The sequence below is a fragment of the Eutrigla gurnardus genome (genome assembly GCF_963514095.1).
Source record: "Eutrigla gurnardus genome assembly, chromosome: 4".
NCBI lineage: Eukaryota > Metazoa > Chordata > Actinopteri > Perciformes > Triglidae > Eutrigla > Eutrigla gurnardus.
In genome coordinates, this window is record NC_139918.1 from 30,093,164 (window position 1) to 30,117,611 (window position 24,448).

At 42.0% G+C, this 24,448-nt stretch overlaps 1 protein-coding gene across 1 annotated transcript in view; it reads left to right on the plus strand.

Annotated features, from left to right (window-relative positions):
* brinp2 (bone morphogenetic protein/retinoic acid inducible neural-specific 2) overlaps positions 1 to 24,448 on the plus strand; it is a 161,405-nt gene that overhangs the window by 128,112 nt on the left and 8,845 nt on the right. The window lies entirely within an intron of this gene.

Here is a 24,448-nt window from a genome sequence, read left to right on the forward strand (position 1 = left end):
AATAATACTGGTGGGATCAATTCTGTAGGAAAGCAATATGTTCCTCGCCTTAAGAGAGTGAAATTCAGATGTCGGCAAGAATCCAAACCAGAGCAAAGGAGCCTGAAGAAACATGAAATAAGCTGATAACTTACAGTCTGAGACAGTTCAGAACCTCCTAAATACCCAACCAGGAAACACATCAAGTGATATCATTCTTTGGAAATCCCCACAGCTGACTGCCTTTAAGATTTTATGTAGAGTTTTGGTTCCATTCATTGAACTGTAAAGCGTCCGTAGGCGTTTTCTCAAAGATTTCTAACAAGCCCTTCATTGAAAAACTGCCGCTTGAAGAAATGTCTTCATTCCTTCCAATCAACAAAATTATGAATTGCTCTTTGAGACTCATTAAAGTGGCAGTCCGTAACATGTTCATCTATTTAATTGTCTTTTAAGTTACTATCTATCACAGACCGAGTTAAAACAATGGTGATTGATCATGTGACCCACTAATGAAAGTGCTTGTACTTGCTGCTTTGCTCAGAAAAAGGATCTCAGTGTCTGTAGACATTCAAAATTCTAAATGAGTATACCTTTCTACGTCAGTCAGCAGCGGTTGGTCTCCCAGGTGGAGCTACTCAAGGAAGTATGCTGCGTTTACTTCTAATGGGAAATCGGTAACTTCCAAGTGCTGAGTCAGGCTCCCTCTAGTCTAAAGTGTTTGACCAGGTACGTTTCATTACTGCTGACTCACAATGGAGGATCAGCCAGAGAAAGAAGACCATTCAACTTCCAGTCCCAAGAAAAAGAAACAAAAGTTAATGGAAGTGAAGAAGGAAAGGTCATCAAGAAGCAAAATGACCGCCAACGAGGGAAAACCACAGACTTCCTTTCAGTGTGGAGCATTTGAAGGCATCGCACAGATGAGAGACGGTCTACAATGTTGGGTGAGGGAGATGAGGTCCCAGAGGCTCGCCTGCAGTTCCATCTACCTCCGCTAGAAGCAACGCATCTCAAATCTTACATACTGCCACTTTAATGTTACATGAGGCTTATTTGAGCAGAAATGTCCTTAATATGATCAATATTCCGGCTGGGTGTTGAGACAGGCTGAGGATCTGACTGTGCTACAGTAAAATGGACAGCTGGACTGCTCCAGATGTAGCAGGTGGGATGTCGATGATTTATAGCTCCGAGCTGGATGGCGATTATTCTCAACAACACCCTGTCCATGCAGCGTGTAGCTGTGAAGTGTTGTTCCCGCTGTGTTGATTATCACTTGTGATCACGAAGCCAATAACCTACTGGCAACATCATTGTGAAAGGATGATATCTGTGCATTGTATAGATTTATTTCTAAACACGTTTGGCGTGGGGTGGAGATGTTGTTGGGAGTAAAGACGGAATGATGACTTTATCTACATCAAGTAATTAGATTCTCTCACATGACAAACTACAGTGAAGCTTTACTTCTTAATTGTTAATCCAGTGTAATACAGCAACAGCAGGATCTGACGGTAGTAGTTGTATATGAGTAGTAGTAGTAGTAGTAGCAATACTTTATATACAAGTAGAAAAAGAATAACAAGTTGTAGGAAATGTATTATTAATGGTGGAGGCTATAATTTAAGTCTTTTGAATGAATGTGAAATGAAAAAGATGACATCTCTTGCACTAATCTGTCTAATGAAAGTCGATAATTAGGCAAAGGCTAAATGAGGATTCAGTCTTAACTTATTCCTTCTCTAAACACAAAAAGACTTACATTATTACTCAAAGGAACTCTGCCTGTTTTCAGAAGACTTTTTTGAAACCGATGCATTATTAGACATAATACGGTACCCTGAGACAGAGTTTGGAGCCGGTAACGTGTCTTCACATGCCGAGCCGCGGTGACGGAGGCTCCCCCGTCAGATATTCATCACCAAGAGACAAGACACAGGTGTCTCATGCAAAGTTGGCAATGGCGCAGAACAATTCAGTTGTCACTTCCCTAAATTGGCTGAATCTTTTTGTCTTTTTTTTTGCTCCATCTCGAGACCAGCTCACTTCCTTAATGACTTGGAAGGTGTCGAGAGGATTTAATGAGAGACAAGTTTCTGGCAGCTTCTCCTAAACGTCTTGGGTACGTTTGCGTTCCCCTGACGGATTCAGAAGATGGTGCGTGTGCTTGCTCTGCCATTTACTTGGGAATTGCTTAGCGAGTGACATTACGGCGGTAAACAGCATTCCTGTGCATCCGTTTAGCCCCCCTTTGCACCTGACTTTGCAAAGTTGCTTTTTTTTCTGCATATTAAATCTGTATAAAGATGCAGCGGCAGAGTATTGAAAAGAGAGGAGGAAGACGTGTAATTGCGAAGATTTTTCTTTTTCCGCTGATGTGTTTTTTCCCATCAGGAGCTTAACTTTGTGATGTTTTTTATAAAAAAAAAAGGCCTTTTAGTAATTTTTTAGAAGATCGTGTGTTTGAGCCAAGAGCTAAAAATATCATGAAAGGCTCCTCGGTTAGTAGTCGCACACACAAAGACGGGACATCGGTACTGTACATCCACAGGCACGTATCAAGGCAACCGTCAAAGTTGTATCTAATGTTAAGGAACACACATGAGCCGCACGGCAAATGTTGTTTGACTTGCACAGCTCTCCTCCTCTCTGTCTCACCATCTCTCTCGCCTCTTATGCATCTTCTCTGTTTTTCACATTCACAGTGGGGTTTTTTTTGGCTTCTGGGGGTGCCGGGGAAGTTGTTCCGCATCTCGTCTGCTGGGATGGGCTGATAAATGTATTGTGGCGAGGGGAAAACAACTGCGAGGATAGTGATAGTGTGTGTGTGTGTGTGTGTGTGTGTGTGTGTGTGTGTGTGTGTGTGTGTGTGTGTGTATCAGTGAGACAGAAGGAGGACAAGGAAGAGACTAAATCATTTGTGTGTGTGTGTGTGTGTGTGTGTGTGTGACAGGAAATAGGAAAAGAATACCCTCAAACCTCAGCCACTCACCGTTTTTCTCACTGAAGTCCCAAAACTACACACGTACACACATACATATATACAAATCACGAGAGCTCTCTTTCCCTGTAAGGATTTTTTAATTTTGGATCTTATGTGGGAGGCAAGATGTCCTGGGAAGGTGTCAAAAAGTTGCGCCTGGAATATCACACCTTTGGTTTTGTGAAATTGGAATATATAGCCAGCTTCCAGGCTAAGCACCAGAATACCTGCAAACAGTAATTTGTGATTCCTCTGGTCGAGATGTAGAGCGGTGGTTTAGGTGAAGATACTAGTCAAGTCTGCCTGACTCATTAACCCTCTATCTGACGGAGGTTCGTGCACGTTAAGATCTATGGCCCCGACCGAGACTCTGAACCATCAGGACTGTGCTGCGTAACATGTGGTGCTGTCCGTGGTGCTGAAACAGTAGATGGAATTTGTAGTTGTGGCTGAGATCTTTAACATTCTCCTTTTACAAAAAAATATTACCATTATGAATATATTATAATAAATAGAAAAATACAAAACACAAAGAGTCATGGGTGGAAATGTCCCCCTCGTTAAAAAACAACAACAAATAGCATACTGCCAACAGCTGCTGCTAACAGTTGCTTACAATCTACAACTTAAAAAATACATTCAGAACATTATAGTATATTGTGTGATTTGTATAAGTGTGTGATGTCAGCTAGGTTTATAGCAAGTCATTTCCATACATGCAGCTCCGGAGAGATATCCTCAGAGAAAAGAAACTAAATGTCGTAATGTGAGTACTTGGCTCTCAGAGTGAGTTTGACTCGTCGTATAAATGAGGGATTAATGCATTTTCCCACAACAAAAGGGGCGTGTCCTGTAGAGGAACATCTAAACAGATGTAAATTAATGTACACATCCAGTCAGCGGTATAGAATGCTCCATTATCCTACCTGAGAGGCATCGTTACGACCAATCCGTCCCAGAGACCATGAGCTCGTCTTCCCCAAATGTGGCTGTAGAAGTTAATTAACCAACCCGAGCCATCACAGGTAACACAACGCTATACGCCGACTCGCAGGTCAAGGGGTCAAACTAAAGAGCCAATCTGGATACAACATAATTCTTGGAATAAGCAGAGCACGTTCCACCCGACAACCGAGCCATTATGCCAGATCTTTGAGATATTTCCTCAGCCGGCAGCAGGAATGGGAGTTCTCTGGCCAGCATACATACATGTTTCAGAGAGCGAGGAGAGGGTGTAAGTAACTAATGAGGTCACTCATACATGAAACATGAGACGGAGCTGCTCGGTAATTGAGATTCAATTCCCTGCTCCGAGGGTGGGGAGGAAGCGGCGTTCACTCCCCACTGAGAGAGAGACAGAGCGAGGAAGGAGGAGAGATCAGAGTCGTCTTCAGAAAGAGAGACTCACATCGTCTCATGTGTTCAGCTCGTCGCGGTCCAGGGAGGGAAAGATATACCATTAAACGTAAAGCATGAACTATCAGAACAATCTTTCATCAATTAAGTCCTAGCGTAGAGGCTTTACTCTCAGTTTTCAACGGATGCTTTACGGACATTAAGACAAACATGGTAAACTCTACCTGGGAAGCTGGTAAGTTCACTACCATAGCAACCATTCCTCTTTTTCTATACGTACTTGTTTGCACAGCTTTAGAGCAGCTGCATGTTGTCCCGTCCTGTTCATTAGTCGACCAGTTCTGTTATTGTTATTTTCATGACATATCGACGATGACGTGACATCGCTAAGAAGAAATCCAGGCCAGCTGTTGCACCTGCTGCATGCTCGAGAACAGGCTCGCGGTGTTAATTGGATGCACTTCGCCCGCTGAACCGACCTCTAGCTTGAATGTCCGGTGAGGAAGCATGCTGGTAATGCAACCATTAGGCCAGCTAGTCAGGCCACGAGGCAAAGCACAACATTCCATTAAACAGACAACAACAACATTTTTTTTTTTTTTTACTTGTTTACACAGATGTCAAACCCAATCTGGCTGCCGTTGTGGCACCGCAGAGCACAGCTTGGTTTGCAAGTTAAAACCCATCCACACCAGCACAAACAGAAAGTACTGGGAATCATTAACTCCAATAATTGTTCTGCACGGAGCAAGGAATATGAAGGCTTAGTATGAGAACAGATTGAGTCTTTCTTGTCAGAGCTCCAGTGTACTCCGAATGTTTTTTCATGTTTGCCTCAGAAGGTTCTCACTTGTCCATACAAATGTTGAGTGTTGTCTCTCAAAGTAGAAGCATGGGGCAGCTGTGAGTACATCATAAGTAGCGATAAAGTCGGTTGGGTCAAACAAATTACTTATTACGTAATGTTGTTGTAACATTGTTTACTTCATTTCGGTTGTTACTTTACTGTGTAACGTAACCATCATATTGTTTTCCAACCTTAATTAAGATGTTAACCTAACCAGTCATTTCACAATGTTACCCACGTGGCATTGGGCGTTCCTGTCAGCTTCAGAAGAGTGATATGAAATGTATTCATAAATTTGGACGTTTTTTTTTTCAATCTGGCAACTGGGTTGAGCAAGGGCATGGTTTATTTGCATGATGAATTAATCACAGGAGGCAGAAATGATCTAGTTATGCAGATAGTTTTCGTTTTATTTGTCCAGGTTTTGACAAATGTGCCTCGGAGATTTCTGCCTCCAACCCAGTAAAAGGGACACAGCTTCCAGAAAGAACTGTGAACTGTGGAACCACTTTCCACTGAAGCGTAGTCCCCATTAAATTTTCATTCACCGACATCACATTGTGGTCGAGAAAAGTCTTGGAGCTGGATCTCAAAACCCAAAGTATTTTCATGGCTCACTTTTGTGTTAAGTGAGATTTTTTTTCTTCTTTTGGGTGACCTGGCCCTTTAATCAACCGTCAGCCTGCAGATGGTACATTCAGACCCGTGACACTTGGCTCTCTTTCACCATCATGCACTTGTTACGACTGGCAGCCGTACCTCGTGGGTGAATCCATAAATCCTGATCATAAAATGTTGACAGCTGTCTCGCTTGCAGTACACACCTCCTAATGGCTCGCTCACCTTCTCTGATCTTCATCGGATCGCTTCCTCGGGTAGTTTAGCGATGCAGCACATCACCTCTAATTGTCTCACTTCCTCCATTGTGTTAATTAAAAAGCATCCCTGCGAGCGAACAGGAATCTGTTTGATACTCGGTTCCACCTACAAATAGTCCTGGCACGGACTCCCCCTCAACTTTGAATCGATGCCAGTTTCCTTGTCTTTATTGCTGTCATAAAGTACGCCGTCTCGGGGTACATGTCGCACGCACTTCCTGGATTTGTCAAAACAACAAAAGGAGGGGGGATTTTTTTTTCATCCCAGAGATGGAGTTCGCCTTGGCTCAAGATTTGGCAACACTTCCTCTGCCTTTTTTCATTTGTTTTTTCCTCATTTATTTCACGGGAGGATTTGTGTTTGGCACAGTCTTCTTTGCGTCTTCCTTATTTTCTTTTTTCTCCCTCCCTCTGTTCATCCTTATTTCTTCTTTTTTTACAGGAATGCCAAATCTTTCTTCTGGCAGGCTTTTTTTTTTTGCAGCTGTTGTTAACATCGTGCTTTTTCGTACCTTCTGAGTGAAAGCAAGCATAAGCATGCACTAATACAGTTAAAGTGGTTTCATTAAACTCTGGCGTGTTCATCTTGCCAGAGACTGAAGCATTAGAGCCCTAACATCAAGGTGATGTTTAGAAATCCATCGCCGTAGAAACCATTTCATTTCATAGCTCGGAGATATCAATCCCGGTTAGCTTTATCCACCTGAATAAACCATTGAGATGATATTGCACCAGGCATCACTCACCTTAAACCCTTCTTTTCCAAAAACTCTCACCTTTTTTTTCACTGAGAATGATAGACAAGAGGCTTATTATGAATAACACGTCTGTAAAGATTCTCAGTCATCCAGGTCATGGCAGTCTTTGAAAGCTTTATTGTAGGTAACCTGACCTGCTCTCATCCAAGATGCTTCTTCAATTCCAAGAGCATGAGAGGCGAAACATCTTCGAAAACCTAAAGCAAGTCCAGCTGCCTACGATTAAGCTTTCAAATATTATGAATAACACTTCTGCATTGATTATTCACACTTTAAATCCAAAAGGATGCTTCACATAACTTAGTCCCTAAATGCTAAATGTGTGGCAACACATCTCAACAAATCTCAGGGTCACTGTGCTAATATGTTATGTAACACGCAGCAGGGGGAAAATATGAAACTGATATAGTAACACATGCTAAAAGAACTGCCGAGTCTTTGAAGAAAACTGATTTTAATAGCATTTTAATCAATCAACAAGGACACCATATGGTGAGGAAAATGGTGGTCACAGATCTGATATGTTTCCAATCAGACATACTTGAGGGGAAGTGGAGATAAATGGGAGAAAGACGGACTGCTGAACGAGCTCTAAAACAGACCCACTAATAAATAAAATGGGAACATCCTGAATGTGTACAGTGGTGAATTCAGAAAAAACAGATTAGTAAGTGTTATAATTCCATTTAATTACCAGAGAGTGGAATAGTAAAGTGAATCTAAGGGCCTCAGAACGAGTTGGTCTGTAAGTGAAATGAGTGGAACGTTCCTTCACTCTTCCTCAGGAACTCAGTGGGCTGCTGGCTTAGAACCAGACGCCAAGCTTTTCAATTGACTCAAAATGAAAACTGTTGGCAGTAAGAGTTGGCAATGCACGTCGTTTTATTTGTATCGTGTACGGATTTAAAGTTATGAGAGCATCTTGAAGTGCTTGAAAGGCATTCTTGCTAGTTAAGGGGAGACACATGATGTAAAAGAGTACAATACAAAAATATCAGAAATACAATTCAATGGTGCTTCAAAGATGTTCATAAGCACATTTTTATGGGTTTTTTTGTATCTTTATTTAACGGCAGATGTGAGCAATTTTACAACTGAAGCATTTTTTCCTTTCATTTTCCTTTTTACGTTTTGAAATTTTGCACAAAATTAAAAAAACATGCCCCGCTCCACGTCAGACATCGACCACTATTTGGATCCTTAAGGATCCTGTCGGAGCTCTCCCGTATCTCCACTTCCCAGATTACCTCAAACACCCAATTTGAGGGGAATTATAGATTATATTGTTTTTTTTAATTCAGATTCAGTTAGCCTTGGGATACATTTTGCTATTTTCCACTTTTACTTTTTGAGCACAAGTAACTGTTCATCTACTTGAGTATAGGACACCAGCACTTTTGTCACATGTAGCTCACGTGTCTGACATGTGGTTCACATTACGGTCCAAACATGATTTTAATCACAATTTACAAGATTTTTCTTTGACAATATTATTCTAATAACTGCAATTTCGACATTGTACTGTTCATGGCCAAGTTCCCACCTGTGCATCAGTACAAACACACTCTCACACACACTCACACACACACATGTTTCAAAACATTAATTCACCTCTAATGGATTTCATGAAGCCCCCAGTGAAGGTCGCCTTCACCCCATCATGTTGTTATTCAGCCGCTGAGTGGTGAGAGATTAGCTGTCTTCTATCGCAGGCTTGAGAGGCTGCTAGAAACACATCAGACGACACAAAGGAATACTGGCTGTTACTGGCTCAAAGGGGGAAGATTCACAGTTTACTATTATTATTATTATACTTATAGGCCTCATTATCAAAATGCACTCATTTATTTTCTTTACGGAAAATCTAACACTGAGTTTTTTTAACACACGTTTTCTTTTCAGTCTGTTGGTGTTTGGTCCTTCCCCCACGCCACCACCCGTCGTTTAGCCATGTTGTCGCCAAATGGTTGAAGCAACGTTTACTCGTTTCTATGATACTTAAAGTTAGAAATCATATAGTATTGATCTGATAAGTGAAATGCCAACATGGTCCCAGAGCGTCGAATCGAAGAAGAGAAGTGTTTTGTAGAATCTTCAGCTTGTGCAAAGTTGCAAAAGTTTCTATATTTTCTGTATGGACAATATATACAAACAAAATATTTTGTTATCTTATAAGTCACACTGTAACAGTAAGGAAGTGCTCTCACACACAAACTCCAAGAGACGTTTCCTTTTTGAATGTGGTTGCCATGGTAACAGGCTGATACATCGGAGCCCGACCGACCTCTGCACCAAATGCTCTATACATGGCTGCTGACAAGGTCTGCTCTGTTGTTAATGTCCATTGTTGTCAGGAATCTAACAACTATTTCCATTAAAGTTGATAATCATGGTCTCCAGAGGATGATCCCTAATCATTTTGGTGATATCTTTTGTCCAGTTTCTCTTCAACCAACGCTTTGGATTTTCATTTATGATTTATTCAATTTAAAGTGTTCCATGACATTTGCTGTGTAAATTCCTCTCCCTCAGATGATATTTTGGTTCCTCCCTGAACTTTCTTCTAGCACCGCCATCAAGGCAAAAATGAAACGACCAAAAAAAAAAAAAAAAAGTCATATTTTGCCATGGCATTTTCTGTGTAATTACGCTCTCTAGAGGAGGAAGCTTTTCTATGTTCTTGTTCGTACATGTGCAGATGCTTCACCACCTCTGGATGAGAATCTTTGAGGAAAACGTATTTGCAGTATGTTGGTTCTTTAATTTTCTACTGTCTCTCTCACACACACACACACACACACACACACACAAACCTCATCAGATCTCTTGAAAAGTGTTCTCGGTTTTTGCTGATGTCGACAACCGGAGCCAGAGTCTACTCGGATGAGTCGGACCTCAGTCTACAACGCAGCCACTCAGTGAGTTTATTGAGTAGCTTCTCGTCTCCTGTGTTTCTGCTCTCGTTGGCTCGAGTCGACTCTCTTGTTTCCTCTTTAAAATTCTGCAAACAGAGAGCAGCTGCTGCGACAGGAACCAGCAGCGGAGTCAAAGCATCTTAAAGGGCCTGGTCAGTGGAGGATTAAGGAGTATGTCGAGTGTGGATGTGTGTTACATACATAGACACCCGCCGGCGCACTGAGCTGAGCCGTCACCAGAATATCATACAGATGTTCAGAAACTTTATTCATACAAATAACTAAAATTGTGAAATGGGTCCAATCGTAACAACGCGATGTGACTGTTTTTTGATATGCTAAAGTCGGCTAACCTGAACGGGTTCGGTTGTTTATGCAAAGCATGTTGTTTCAGTGTCTTTTAGATAAACCACAGAAGTTCAAAACATGAATCGGGTCTCCCAAATGTGTTTCATGCAAAACTAGTTTTCTGAATAACAATGTCCGGGGCTCCTGCTGTGGACATTTGTTGCTGACATTTAGCCTGTAAATAAAAAAACAAACAAACAAGGTTAGTCAAGTAAATTCAACCGAGCTCTTGAGAAAATGGCTGGAGGGGGAATGTGGCCTTATTTTAATATATATTTCATTTGGACATCATTAACCCTCAAATCTGTTGGACAAAATACAAACAAATAATACTTTTAAATGATCAAAACTTCTCAGGGAAAAGAAAGTCCCAAACTAACTTTTATTCACCTTATTTTCTGTAACACTTTTATAATCTCTCCTCTTTTTATTTGATGTTTTCTTGTATCAATGTATCTGACTGAGAGGTCAGGGGTCATATCTATCTGTGTACTTTTTTTTTGCCTAAACAGCTTTCTCAACTCCTGGCTGATAAAAACAAACTATTCATTAGAGGAACACAAGTGAAGGCGGGGAAGAGAACGAGGGAAGTGGAGGAGGACAGAAAGAGTGGGCAGCCACTTTTCTGTGTGTTGTGGTTGGGAAGGGAAAAAAAGGATGATCTCTCAGAAGACTTGACCGCTGGCACCAGATAACCAGCACAGATGTCTGTGGAGGAGGTTTTGGCGGGCGTGGATGGAGAGGATGGAGGATTATATAGAAAGACAGAAGCGGAGATATACTCTGGTATGACAGACACAGATAGGTAGTACATTACTTTTGATGGAAGCAAGTGAAGGGGACAAGAGCAGGAAGGAGAAAAAAACCCCATAAAATAGAGCAGCTCATCAGTGACGCCCAATATTCTCTTTTCCTTCCTTTACTTATCACATCCGGGCCTATAAATAGCCCAAGGGCACGAGCCACAGGCTGACAAATAGGCAGCCGGCAGCAGTTCATCTCGGGACGTTGCTCCGGGTGAGAGGAGGCGACACCGTGGATCTGCGAGGCATAACCTGGCAGCCATTAATCTGTCGGTACATGAAGAGGAGGAAGAGAGGAAAAAGTGAGACGGACTGGGGGAATAGAGTAAATCAAGGAAGAGTGGAGAATGAGGAGAAGGGAGGACATGAAAGTAAAGAGGGGGGAAAGATGATATTATATGGAAGGAGGGGAGAAAACACGAGGAGAGAGAGAGAGCAGAGGGGAAAGGAGGAGGGTAAATCAGAAAAAGAGGAGGGAGGAGAGAGGAAATGAGAAGACAGAGGAGGATTTCTCATCTAAAGTATCATCCACCTGAAGGAAAGCAGGATACAAAAAGGTAAAAGCCAATCAAAAAGAGCAGAGACAGAAGATGTCTTCTTTTATTCCTCAGTATGTCACATTTCTCTCTGATTTGTTTTGAAGTAAATCAAGCAGCTCTATTAAAAACTCTCTTCCTCACTAAGCCTACTCCTCTCCAAGTCTCGAGGAAACATTTGCCCTTTTCTTTCTGAAGATAGAGATAAGAGGAGAAGGAGGAGGTGCCATCCTTTCCTCTAGGGGTTGGGGGGTGTCGGTTGCTGTAATGAACACTCTCTTATCGCTTCGCCCGCCTCACTTCCTGGAGACGACCTCCGTGAAGCATAACTAAGATGGCGGTATGCAGGTCCTATAGGGATACATCATTTATCGGGGTCTGAAGAGGATGCGAGTTGGCTGGAATCTCTCGGCTCTAAGGCGAAGCACGAACGGCTCAGCCAGACCACATCGGACAGGGATTCCAAAACTGCGAGAGTTCATCGAGATAATAAGTGAACATGCACCTTGAACTTCACAAGTGGGTTCGTCTTGAGTCGCCTCTGAGAGAGCACGTTGAGGTTTGAGGTTTCATTTGCATAGAAAGGGACCATATTCAATAACACACCCTTTGCAGGTGCTTTGATTTTTTATTTTTGAAATACAGGTTTAGCGGCCACAAACTCCATGCAATCCTTTTGTGAATTCCCTTGAGTTTCTGTTAATCAAATGTTGCACGAGCACAAATTTGGTCGTAGATGGATGAATTGATTCGTGGAAATAATTGAATTTATTTTAACTCCCACAAAGGTCAAAATAAAACGATGAATTGGAACAAGATTAATCACGAAAGCGACATTCTATAAAGTCTCAGATAGAAGAGCTGAGGTTGTGTAAATTGCCGAGCTCTGGTACCATATGGGATAACCTACACTTTATTATATAGAGCTGCTCCAGACTAACTTTGGAGCAAATTAATCAGACGACTCTCCGGCTGACGGAGCCGGTGAGTTTTGAAAATGAAACATTGTGCAGAGTGTGTTGCACCTGTCTTTGATGCCGTCTCGTGTTTCTATCTGCCGGCCTGACTGGTTGGACCGAGCCTTCTCTGGCACCAGAGTGCCAACTCAACTCTCCGGAGACTCAATTAGAACACGGACACACGACCTATCCAATGTCATCAGCATGTGTGCAATTGTGTTAACTCTGTGTAACATCTGTGTTGCACATGTTGCTGTGAGTCACAGTAGCATACGAGCACGCAGACAGGCCTCCCAGTTAATGAGGTGCTCGTTAACGAGCCTCTCCAGCCAAAGACAGCTTCTTTTTTGGGCTTTTTGCTTTCCAGGGCCTTGTAAAGTTCATCCTCTCTGGAGTGGACTTTTATGAGGTGAAGAGTTTGACAGTCGGATAATCAGGACACACACCTCATATTTTAAATACATGCCCCCTACTTTGGAATAATACACTAAAAACAACATTCCCATACAACAAAAGTGCATTCTCAATTACGTTTCAAGGAGAAACATTTTCTCACACAATTGCTGTTGTAGTTCTCAACACACACTTTACATCGTGAATTTGGTTTTGTTACATCACTAGTAGTTACATATGCAATTTATGTAGGCCTTTGTTATGTACATGACATAACTTAAGGATTTTGCGTAAATTGCGTAAACAATGCAAAAAAAGTTTAGGTTTCATACATGACACAAACAGCAGTTTCCTGTGTGAAAGTCCTGTGCTTGTTAATGTTTGTTATGTAACTTCAGTCACATATGTAGGCTTTTGTTAACTTGCATACTTAACTTTGGTTTCAAACAGGACACGAACAGTGTTCTACTGGGTGAAGGTTCCATGTTTGTTTGAGCCCTGCTTCCTAAGCAGACAATGATTAGAAATGTATGTTTCTGGAACAAATATATAGACAAATGGTGAACTTTAATTGGCGACTGCCTCTCGGTGTTTGACAAAACCAGAAGTCATGTTTCTGCATGAAGCAACTGTAAGCATTGAAGAGTTCATGATCATCAATCGTTCTCACCAGGTTTTCACAACTTTAATCAGAATGAACAGAAACATACGTGCAAACTTATGAGGGTTGAAAAAGCTGACAAACTAAACCGTTGTTGGGGGCATCCACCTGGACAAATTTTGTGATTTTAACGTGTAAATTAAGCATTCTGGTGAACTGCAAGAAGAAAATAAAGGGAAAAAGCCAACATTTTCGTCAGGTGATAAAGGACACATTTATTAACACCAGTTTTCAAATGGTTTTAGTTTAGTTTTAAAATCAACTTCAAACTGGTCTAGTGGGGAGCTGTGGCTGGTGACCAAAAACAACTTTTTTCAACTTTTTGGCCCGAACAAGCCAAAAGGTTGAAGGTTATCTTCGTTGCCGGAGGTCATCACAGAGCCGCGGTTGACTGACCTGTTAAAAGTTAAAAGTTCCTCGTAGTTAGTTTAGCATAAGAAGCAGACACATTTACTGCCTGTTCCATCATCAGCTAAACCCATTATGAAGACAGCTTAAACAATTAGTGTCTCAGTCACTCAGTTACGCCGTGATCTCATTAACGAAGCGACCGATTCATTGAACACTTTCTATCTGCTTACATCAGTCGGGTTAGTCAGCAGATGCAAGTCATTATGATGGCACGATCGCCTTTCATTTCACACCTGATGACATCGGGTATTTATAACCCCCTCGTTATTCACCTCCGCTCTGACACCTTATTGGTCGGAGGTGATTGGTATCAAATCTGCTATTCATAAATTCGCAATGGGCTCTTCATTTGGGAATTTTAATTATTTCCCTCTGTGAAAAAAAAAAAGGTTAAGCGAGGGAGGAGAGAGAGAAAGTCTTATTTCATATCTTCAGCACAAAGTTTAGCCTCTCAGCGCCCGGTAGCCAAGGCTTGCCAAAAAATCCCTCACAGCGATCTCCATCTCAGCCGATCTCTTTAAAACGGGCCTCTCCTCCCTCCCGACCCTCGGGCCCCCGCGGGGAACGGAGTAATTCCCTTTTTGCTTCAGCACAGAGAGCTCGGTGGAGCCTAAGCCTCTTGCAAACATCTCCTACCTCTGCTTCGCCGTGGGCTCCAAACAGCTCCGACATCTTGCAGGAGAAGCTGCTTTAGTCCGAGCGAACAAAGACTTATAGCTCGTACAAGCTCTTCTTCAAGGAGATGCGTTCTCACCAGTAATTACTGACATGCTCGTGACCTCGAGGCCCGCCCTGCAGAAAATAAACTCCCTCTGATCAATAAATGGAGGCTCAATTTGGCATCTTGGAACTGCAGGTGGCCGCTTGCGTCGCATATAAGTGACCATCATGGATGAAGATGTGATTTATGTTACCAGCAGGGTGATTATCGTGCTGCGGAAGCACCAATTGAAGTGTGTTACAGAGGCAAACACTGCACTAGCGTCTTTTGTTCCTGCCACATCTTTGACTTGGGGGATTGCTGGGGGATTCAAGAGTTTTATAAAAGCCTTCCTATCAAGCAACAGATAGAGGTTAATAAAAAAAACATCAAATAGAAAGTACAGTGAGAGAGAGAGGGATTTCACCTTGCACATTCAGAGGTATAGTAATTCAAAAGCACAGCTTGTAAGAAGCACAAGGTGAATGCTCTCAAGGATTGAAAAACAAAATGGCTTTCCTGAGGCGGAAAGGGGAGAAAATCAGTTTAGTCGGCGTGTTGAGTCGGTTCAGGAAGACGGTGCTTCAGAGGACACTTGAGACAGAAAAAAGGAAACGCTACTGATAGACTTTGATGTCGACAAAGGCGACAAATGAAACATGATGTAATGTCTTAAGTTCATTTAGTTGTGAGATTAAGCAGCTTACTTTCCCCCCGAAGGCTTGAATGAGTGTTGCAGATTTTTAAGTGGAGGGAAATATATGGTGACGATGAAACTACTGAATTAACACAAAAGACACATTTTTTGACAAAGTGGCTGCATCCTATAAATTTACTATAAAATCCCTTTAAATGTTCCTACTAGAACATGCTTTGATCAGAAAACACATTATTTTCAATATACAGCGCACTTTTGGTGACAGTGGTTGTCAAGTTTTGGGGGATACTATATAAATAAATAGTGCAGTATATTTTTATGATAAAGGAAAGGGAGCCAAATATGACTGGCTTGTTGAATCACGTTTTCTGCTCCAGGCGGCCTAAAAAAAAGTGACTGGGTTGTTTTATTTCACAGTTTGTGGGTTGGTAGAAACTCCAGATAACCAAATATACGGTATGTGCACACACATTGAAAAGGCTTTTCATGATGTGTCCTTTTAAAGGGGGGAAAGGATGAAACCTGAGGATGTGCCACATAGGAAGGATCACTGTTCTAGGACAGACAGACATGCAGTAATGTGTGGATAGGAGACTTATGAATGGTCATAACCCAGAGTATTGTGCAGACTGAAATCTTTACCTGATGATGGCATTGAAATGAAAAGCCAGGGCACGGAGTTTCATGGCAATCCATAAAAATGTGTTCAATATCTAAACCACAAACATCAGCCTCCTGAACATGACTATAGTGTGCCAATCATCCTGGCAAACAAACCTGACTAATTGAAATTGCACATTGTTAAATTACATCTAAATTACAAGGAAGAAAAGCACTAAATGATACATTTGACAGATGATTCTCATTTGCTTTAACTGAACATATGGCAGGTGTTGTTTAAATTAAATGTGTGGTTTATAACAAAACATTAACATGTAAAGTGGTTCCAATGTAAATCTTTGTTGTTCTGCCGCTCCTGTAACTCACTGATATCACAAATAGCCCACTTAGCCATTTGGCTTTATAACCTTCACACATAAAAGGAGCTCAGTGATAATATAAAAGATGTAAAAAAAAAAAAAAAGCATAAACAGAGCGCTGCTATGACTTGGGATCATTTGCAGCTTGAGCGGGTGCGCCGTTAAAACCCATCTGTCTGCAGACAAACGCAGCGTTGGGCCCATCTGGGTTCCCTCAGCTATCCGCGACCTTGGGAGTGTTCAAGGTTAATGCCCCCTTATTAGGCAAAAACCATCAGACCCTGGAATGGCTTCCCCTTAATGTATGAGGTCTGTGTGTTAAGGAATGCCTTACACTGGTTAAGTAGGGGTTTGCCATCATGCATCTGTCCTCCATTTATCCTTTATTAATATCGGGGAGGCTGCTGCAGGCTTCCCCACATGCTGACGAGCCAAATAGACCTTCAGTAAGAATCTGCTTACGGCCGCAAGACACAATTTCCAAATGTGTTTGGGTGAACAGATAGACAACATAATGCAGTTCATTGATACACAATGCATGCTGTTAAAAATGTTAATTGATGACTATATGGCTGCGCCTGAAGGAAAACTGTTTATCATGAGCTCAGGATGGCGGATTGAAAGGGAGCAAATAACCATAAAGGCCATTAAAGAGCAAACATAAAGAAGCAAACAACCATAAGAGACAGGAAGTATAACACAGGATGAACACAGGTCTCTCTGTGTGGTTCTAAAATAAGAGGTACACAAGTTCAGACAAGAGAGTAAAGGAGTAAATAAGCACTTCAAGGCTGTGATTAGATGATTTATTCGATTTTCCAGCCTGCGTTTGTCAAACAGTCACGTGATTACGGTTTTGGTAACGAGCGCCACGTCTGCTGCAAAATCACATTCCCATGCAACTAAAAAAGTAAAAGTGCTTTGTTAGGTTTAGGCAACACAAACCGTTAACTGTTACTGTTTAAGTCACCTAATAATGTCTAAATCATAACCAGAGACTATCTATGGTCCAAACAACAAGGCCGCTGTCGTGTTTATGTCAGGATTAAAATAGTGTTGACGGAGCAGCTACAATGTTAACATCAATCCAGACTCCATTCGGAAAACAAGCATGACTTGATACTTTTTTTTACAAATCACCATCATTACGGAGTTATTTCGGTTTCCCCTTTATCCGCTTATTGCACGCCCATTCTTCCCAGAGAAACAGATTGATTATGTTTTGGAGCTACAGTTTACATCAAAGACGTCAACCTGGCGTACACAAGACATCGCTTTTCAAAAGTGAGCAATGTCTGAATCCGTGGCATTTAAGGAGCCGAACAGATGAATGACAACACACGTGGAATTGGTCACATTTCCATGTCGCACAAATCAGCGCCGCCTGACAGTGATTCCCTACATCCTTCATCCAAATACCCTCCGATTTATTCGCCACAGCGACACCCACTAGTCTGCAGGCAATAACACCCCGCGGCGTCAATACGTCAATCACGGGGCGTCGGTGGAGGTGAACCGACAACGTTCTCCCATTCTTTAGCAACTGCAACTGCAGTTAAGAATGTCCTTGAGCGACCTCCGGCTGCTCCACTTGAGCGGCTTTGCGGTTGGCGGTGGGAAGAGCTGTGGTTTAACTGGGCAGCTCCCAGCAGCAGAGCGTGCAGAGCTGCCAGTCCCGTGTGCAACTGTCCAAGTGTGAAGCAGAATATTGCTGGAAAGAGCATATGTGTTCTGTCAGCCCTCTCCACAGATATATTTATACATTTGAAAAAAATGTGGGAGGGAGGTTTTACCGTCAGGTGGAAGCGGCTTGAAAATAGCTTGCTGGGTATAAACGACTGACCCCCCCTCGGTGTTGGCCTAAATCTATTATCCGATTCAGATCTCTCAGCAGGAGTCGGGGAGGTAGTTCATCTTCAATCCGCCGTGCTCAAGGTACAGCGGCCTCCGAAGGTGTTTGTTTCAGCTCGGGTCGGCCATATTTGACCTGGAGGATAATATGAGGAGGGAAGAGGAGCGATTTTGCTCATGCAGACAAGAAGTGGAAGTCTTGAGGCCGACTGTGCTCAGTTGAATGGGAGATTGGTTTAACAGAGAAGATTTGATATCGTCCAACACAATTAGGTTATTATACATAAGTTAGTGCTGAGATATTTCATTTCTCTATGTTAACTTCCAGTCACATTGATTGATTATAAAGGCGAAGTAATTCAGATTTCATCCACTCTTGCTTTGTCTGCTTGGTGTTTCGCCTCCCTACCCGTGTGGGGTTTTTGGCGCGGTAGCTTCCTCTTGGATGTGTGCTGACCGCCTGGCACCTGGTCCCTACATTTTTATAGAGTTTGATGCCAGAAACGCCCCGAAAACGGCAAGATAAGAAAATAGGTAGAGGGCAGGTTCTCCGCAGATACAGACACCGCCAAGTGATGATTGAGAGGGATTGTTTTTGGATGAGTCTGAATATTGTTTAGTTTTTCTCATTAGTCCTGCTTTCTTTTTATTTCTGCATGGTAACCAGTTTATGCAGTACGTTTGGGCCTCATTAGGAGATGTGAATCAAGTTTTTTGAGTTTGGTATTGATGACAGACCTCGATCCCCTTTCCTGACACTGTGGTCAGATAGAAAACTGTGAAAGACCAGAATCAAAAATCTGTATTCGACCCCCATTCGACTTGACTGGGGGACATCTCCCCTTCATTCATCCTAAGACCTGATCCCTGATGTGTAATGCCGTTTGCATCTAGACTGCTGAAGTCTTATTGGACTTGCAACCTGGACTTTATAATGATACTTTCTACTTCTGACACACTTTTAGTACGTTTTCTTAACTTATAATTGTTTAACTATCTTTATTTGTACACCTGTAGCCATTTACTTACTCTTTCTTTGACTTCTGCATTTGAGGCTTGTTTTTGCACTCTTCTTTGCCAGGCTCATTAGTAAATAAAGTATCTACCTATCCAACTGATCTATCGACCGACCACCTAACTACCTACCTGAATATCGACTGATCTACCTACCAAACTATACTTATTTTCTGTCTCCCATTCAAACCTCGAGTCTTGCTGACTTCTCCCCACCTCCTCTTGTTTATGTTTAGCATCTATTGATCCTGTGAAACTCGATAACTTCTCTATCGCCTCTTTTTCACTACCAACGCAGATAGAAGCTGCTTGGAAAACATGTGTAATCGATGCTGCAGTAGGTCCAAAATGTGTTTTTTTTTAATCACTCAACAAGTGGAATCAACAAGCTAAATTTGTAATTAATGTAAATTCTGAACCTCTGTCAACACAAGCAAACGCATGCTTACACAGTCACAACTAAAACCCACGCAGATGCACGCATTCACCGACTCTGACAATAATTATCTAAGGCACGAGGTAGATTTGCATAATCAGGTTGGGATTGTGAAATAAGCCATGCATTCAGTGTGGATATTTCATGTAGTGTCTGCTTGGTGTTTCAGTGTGTTTGCAGGGTTTACTGTGACATTTCACAGGGACCAGGATAACAACACCTTCTATGGAAGAATGTGTGTGTAGGATGTGAAATGGTGCTTTTATATGACTGTGGAACTGTGAATATGCAACTTGCATAATGGAAGTCAATTTACACTAATGCGTGTATACAAAAGTAGTCCGGTTAGTTCATAGGTAGCTTGGTAGATAGGTACTTTTTTAAAAGAACCACATAAAGGATATTGCAAACATAATAACTGACATTAAAGTCATTCCTCAACAAAGAGGAGCCATGTTTGTGGATTCTAAACCCACGGAGACCTCATGCTGGCAGGTGTGATCCTCCCTCTGGCTTCCCACCTCCTCCCTTAAACTCATTTTTATATTCCTCCGTCTCTCTCTGTCATACGTCAATACGAGACCATAATGCCACCCAACCTTGAACGAGAAGGAAAATGGCGCTTCTAGGTGAGATTGATCTCCTTTATGACTCGGTGGAGGCTGAGGGCATGACAGTGAAGCATTGTTTTTCAAGTTACAATCACCCACGAGAGTCCAATAAGAGCACGCCCTGATCGCGTTACTTCCCCGATGTGTTGTGTCTGCACACGTTGGCCCTTTCCAAAGGAAATGATTCCCATTTCTCACTTAGCCGATGGCTTTGAGAGGGAACGCAGTGTGTTCGAGATGTGGAGTGAAAATCTGTCACATGTGTTTGGATTTGTGTGAGTGTGAAATTAACATGCCAGTGCAAAGTAGGTTGTCTTCATCTGGGTTTTATTTGAAGGGAAAAAAAACACCTAAGATATAATTCCTCAGCCTGTGAAAGGCAGAGATGCCTGACATGCCGAGGATTGGGATGTCATTTGGTCCGTTTGTATTCCACTGAAGGCTGGAGCTGAGCGGTTCGGGTGAAGAATTTGAATGAGAGCTGTTTGCACATGTTGTCCTGGATCATCAACGGGGAACTGAAATAGGAGGACGGCAATCTGCAAGCGTAGTCCACTTTCCCAGGCAGCGGTCGTGTTACTAAGAGAAGGTTGATGTGAGAGCAACTCTTTCATGTGATTACGTTTTATTTTCATGTCCTGGTGGCAAAAAATAAATAGTTTGTTGAGAAATTAAACAATCAATTAGACAAATTCTGTGACTTTTCTTTATCAGAGGTGTCAGATTTTAAAAGGCGACAGATTTTTGTGTCGCACTCCCACAATGTGACGCACTCTGACTCACAATGGGAAGTGTAATAACAAAATGCATTAAAAAATCATTGCAGGAGAACCAGAGATAGCATCTTTTTTATTATTTCACAAGTTCCTCTTCCTTGTCAAAACCGGTTACCTACATTACCCACAATGCAACTGGACGGCCGGCAGTTTGGTGTCTGGGTGTGTTGCTAAAAGGTGCAAGAAAAATGCAGGGATGAGGTCTGGTAAGCTCCAAGGACAGCACTTCATCAGATTTATATGTTGGTCTCCCAGGTGTCAGAGTTTTATTATATGTGTGGCTGAATCTGTTACCTGTTATAATTTCCTGTAGTGTTGCACAGAGAAGACAAAGACATGATTGATTTTATATTTTTGTAAGAAAAGATGGTAAAGGAGTAGCATCCCTTTTGTGGCCCTGTGGATGAGGAAGATGGATGGAATGTGCCACTAAGGTTTCCTTTAACTGGCTCCTCGCCTGCTCACATAAACAGCATTTCATTATAACCTTGAATTTGGCATTTCACTGGAGCTCACTGATGTTTGCAGCCCATAATAGTGGAAACAGGCTAATGTCACTGTGTCTTAATCCGAGTCAGAACGTGCATGCAGGGTTAACCAAGTGTACTGGATATAATACATGTATCATTAGGGCACATTAGATGTCTTGTCTGCATGTTCTGTACTGTGGAATGCGTTAACTTGTCCTCCCATTGCTTCCCTCCAACAACCTCCCGTAATGCTCACTATGTTAATGCATGCACTGACCACATTTTACATTTGGAGCATGGTGTTGCTAAAAATACGACACTCAAAATTGAGGCCAGCGCTTGATCTATGACTGAAATAAAAAATCAGTCAGGTCATATTCTGAGGCTGATGATGCTCCTAGGATTTCAAATGTAATGTGATCTAAATGGATGTTTAATGTTCACCAGATATCTATATTATATGTTCTTTTTTTAGTCTTGCACATGATGAAACACAGCTGGTGAGCCTCCCAAAGCCTACATCTCTGCAGAGATACGGGCAACTCTAAGTATTCTGTTTATAATGAGCAGTTTAGTGTATAGCTGCTCATGAATTTATGAGTTCAGCTCAGGTCAAGCACAGACAGCGCTCTTGTCTTCTTGAAGGATTTTCGACTAATTATGGGAGATGTGTCAGGAAAAAACTGCGAGTCTTTAAGGGATTACGGGCTAATCTGTAAACAAAAGGCTCACTTTATTAAGAAGCAAATGTAATTAGAGCGTATCGTGATGAGTCACTCACTGCTGAATGAAGGAAGACCAGATTCCCCCCTTTTTTCTTTACCTGATCCTTTTTGACAGCATTCAGATTCTAAGTGACAATAGACACTGCAGATTTATACTTCTCAGCATGCACTGTACGTTTCCAATGGTTCAAGACTGTATCCCCCGTTCTTCAGTGATGATTTCTGGTGCTATATTTCCATTACCTTATATAAACTATTACATATAAAATATAACTTACAAAAATATACTTAAAGGATTGATGTTCCAGGTAATAAAGTGCCTTTAGAGTATCGGGCTGGCGCTCCAAGAGATCAATCAATCCACTGTGTGCTGACCGACTTCAAAAAAGTACTCCGAGTCTAGTTTTTAATACAGAAGCTCTGCAGAGACAGCCAAACATAAAAAAAATCCTCCCCACTAACTATTGTGTGAGAAGTGTCAGCGTGGCATGATGGATGGTGCGTTTAATGTGGCGCCGACACTTTGAAGTGATGGAGATAGCAGCTCACTTGACAGCTCTGGACCCTCTGTTTTCCGCTCCGTCTCTCCCAGCCGGGCGTCACCGCAGAACGAGAGTGGGAGAGCGACGCCGCACTCGCCTGAAGACATCCCAACTCCAACCTTATTGTCTGTCATGTTCGCAACTGAGTTAAAGGCACAGAGGAAAAGAGAGATGATTATTGAAGTTGTTGTTGCGAGAAATCATGTGGGATTTAATGAGAGGATCTTAGATGGAACTGGCAGACAGAAGCAGGAGGGGGAAAAAGAAGCATCTCAAGAAAAAGGAGATGTTCCCGGCAGCCGCGTTCACGGCTACATGTGACAAGCAGTTGTAAACCCATCAATTTTAATCCCAGCTGTGATAGATGCACTGACAGCGAGTGTATGCAAGGGTAAGAACTGATTTGTGTAAATGTTACAGACACAACACTTTAATTATATTCAACATAAAAAAACAACGCCCATATAGAAGTGAAACCGATAAAGAAAATGTTTCTGCAATGCAGACGGAATGGAGGAAGAAGAGAACATCTGATGCTGCAATATAACACAATTCAATAAGTACAAACATCAGACGGGAAACCAATATGTACAAGTGAAGATTAAGGTTATCCCCACATAAGGAAGGTGAATCTTATTTCAAAGAGACTGGCTCAGAGGTCACACAAATGCCAGCTCCGTACGATGACGGAGGCCTGCAGGATTAGGATCCACAGCAACTTCCATTTGAGACAGGCATTCGTTCTTCACCAGACTGAATCATGTTGGAAAACCAGTGGAAATTTTTATTTTTGAAGCAGGATGCATGACAAGTATAGGGGAAGAAAACAGCACAGTTTCAATGTAGTGTTTGCCTATGAGTTTGGAAATGAGTCAGCATTTTTCAGTGGGTTTTTTGAATGGGTGCTTTAAAGTGCTTTAAACAATAATTCAGATTCCCGCCATGCAACGTCACATCCGTTTAGTACAAGTGTTGACCTGATAATACAAGCATTTATAAAAATTCAGCAAAACTTTTTCATACTCTCGTGTGAAACTCGCGTCACGGAAACAGCTTGGTAAACATGGAAGTGGCGTCGGCGCAGCGCTAGCGTTAGCAGCTTAGGATAGAAGCTATCAGGCAAGTGTTCTTTTGAATAAACTCCTGGTGTACTTACAAACTTTCAAATGCCTTGTTTTGTGAGTACAGACCCTATTGTGTACTACTGCAGAAGTTTGGTAACATTCCATGCATTATTAGTGGGGTAATTTACGAGATATACCCCCAGTACCATAGCGCTAGTATTAAGCCATTTGGCTAATAGCCCTATCTTGACCAATGCTGACCATCGCTAAAAATGCTTCTGAGGGGGTATTTGGCTGGATGTCATGGTGGAAATGACCTCGGGTGCATTTTACTCCGAACCATCGCTTTAAGAAGGAAAAAAATCGCAATAATTTATAGTATCGAGTTGCAACACTTGTAGAATCGCAATACATTGGAATTGCAATTTGCAAATCAGCACCCAAGTATCGTGATCAAAACCGAATATTGACAAAAAGTATATTGTCCCACCCCAACCATCCAATATTGGTCCAATAGCTGATTTTAATCATGGACTTTTTAATATTCCGTGTCCTTGTAAAGGGTTAAATGAACAGGCCTCAGCCAGCCAGTCACTTAGCTGTCGCCTCTGCCTGGTGATGCCATGAATCAACAACTCGGCCCAGAGATGGAGATTTCAGGGCGGTGCGGTTCACCCATTATGGAAGAAAAAAAAAACAACAAAAAAAAACTCTCTCTTTATCTGATAGATTTTGAGTGAGCCAAATTGTCCATAAATCTAGGACACGGAGTCATAAATGTCAGGAAAGGG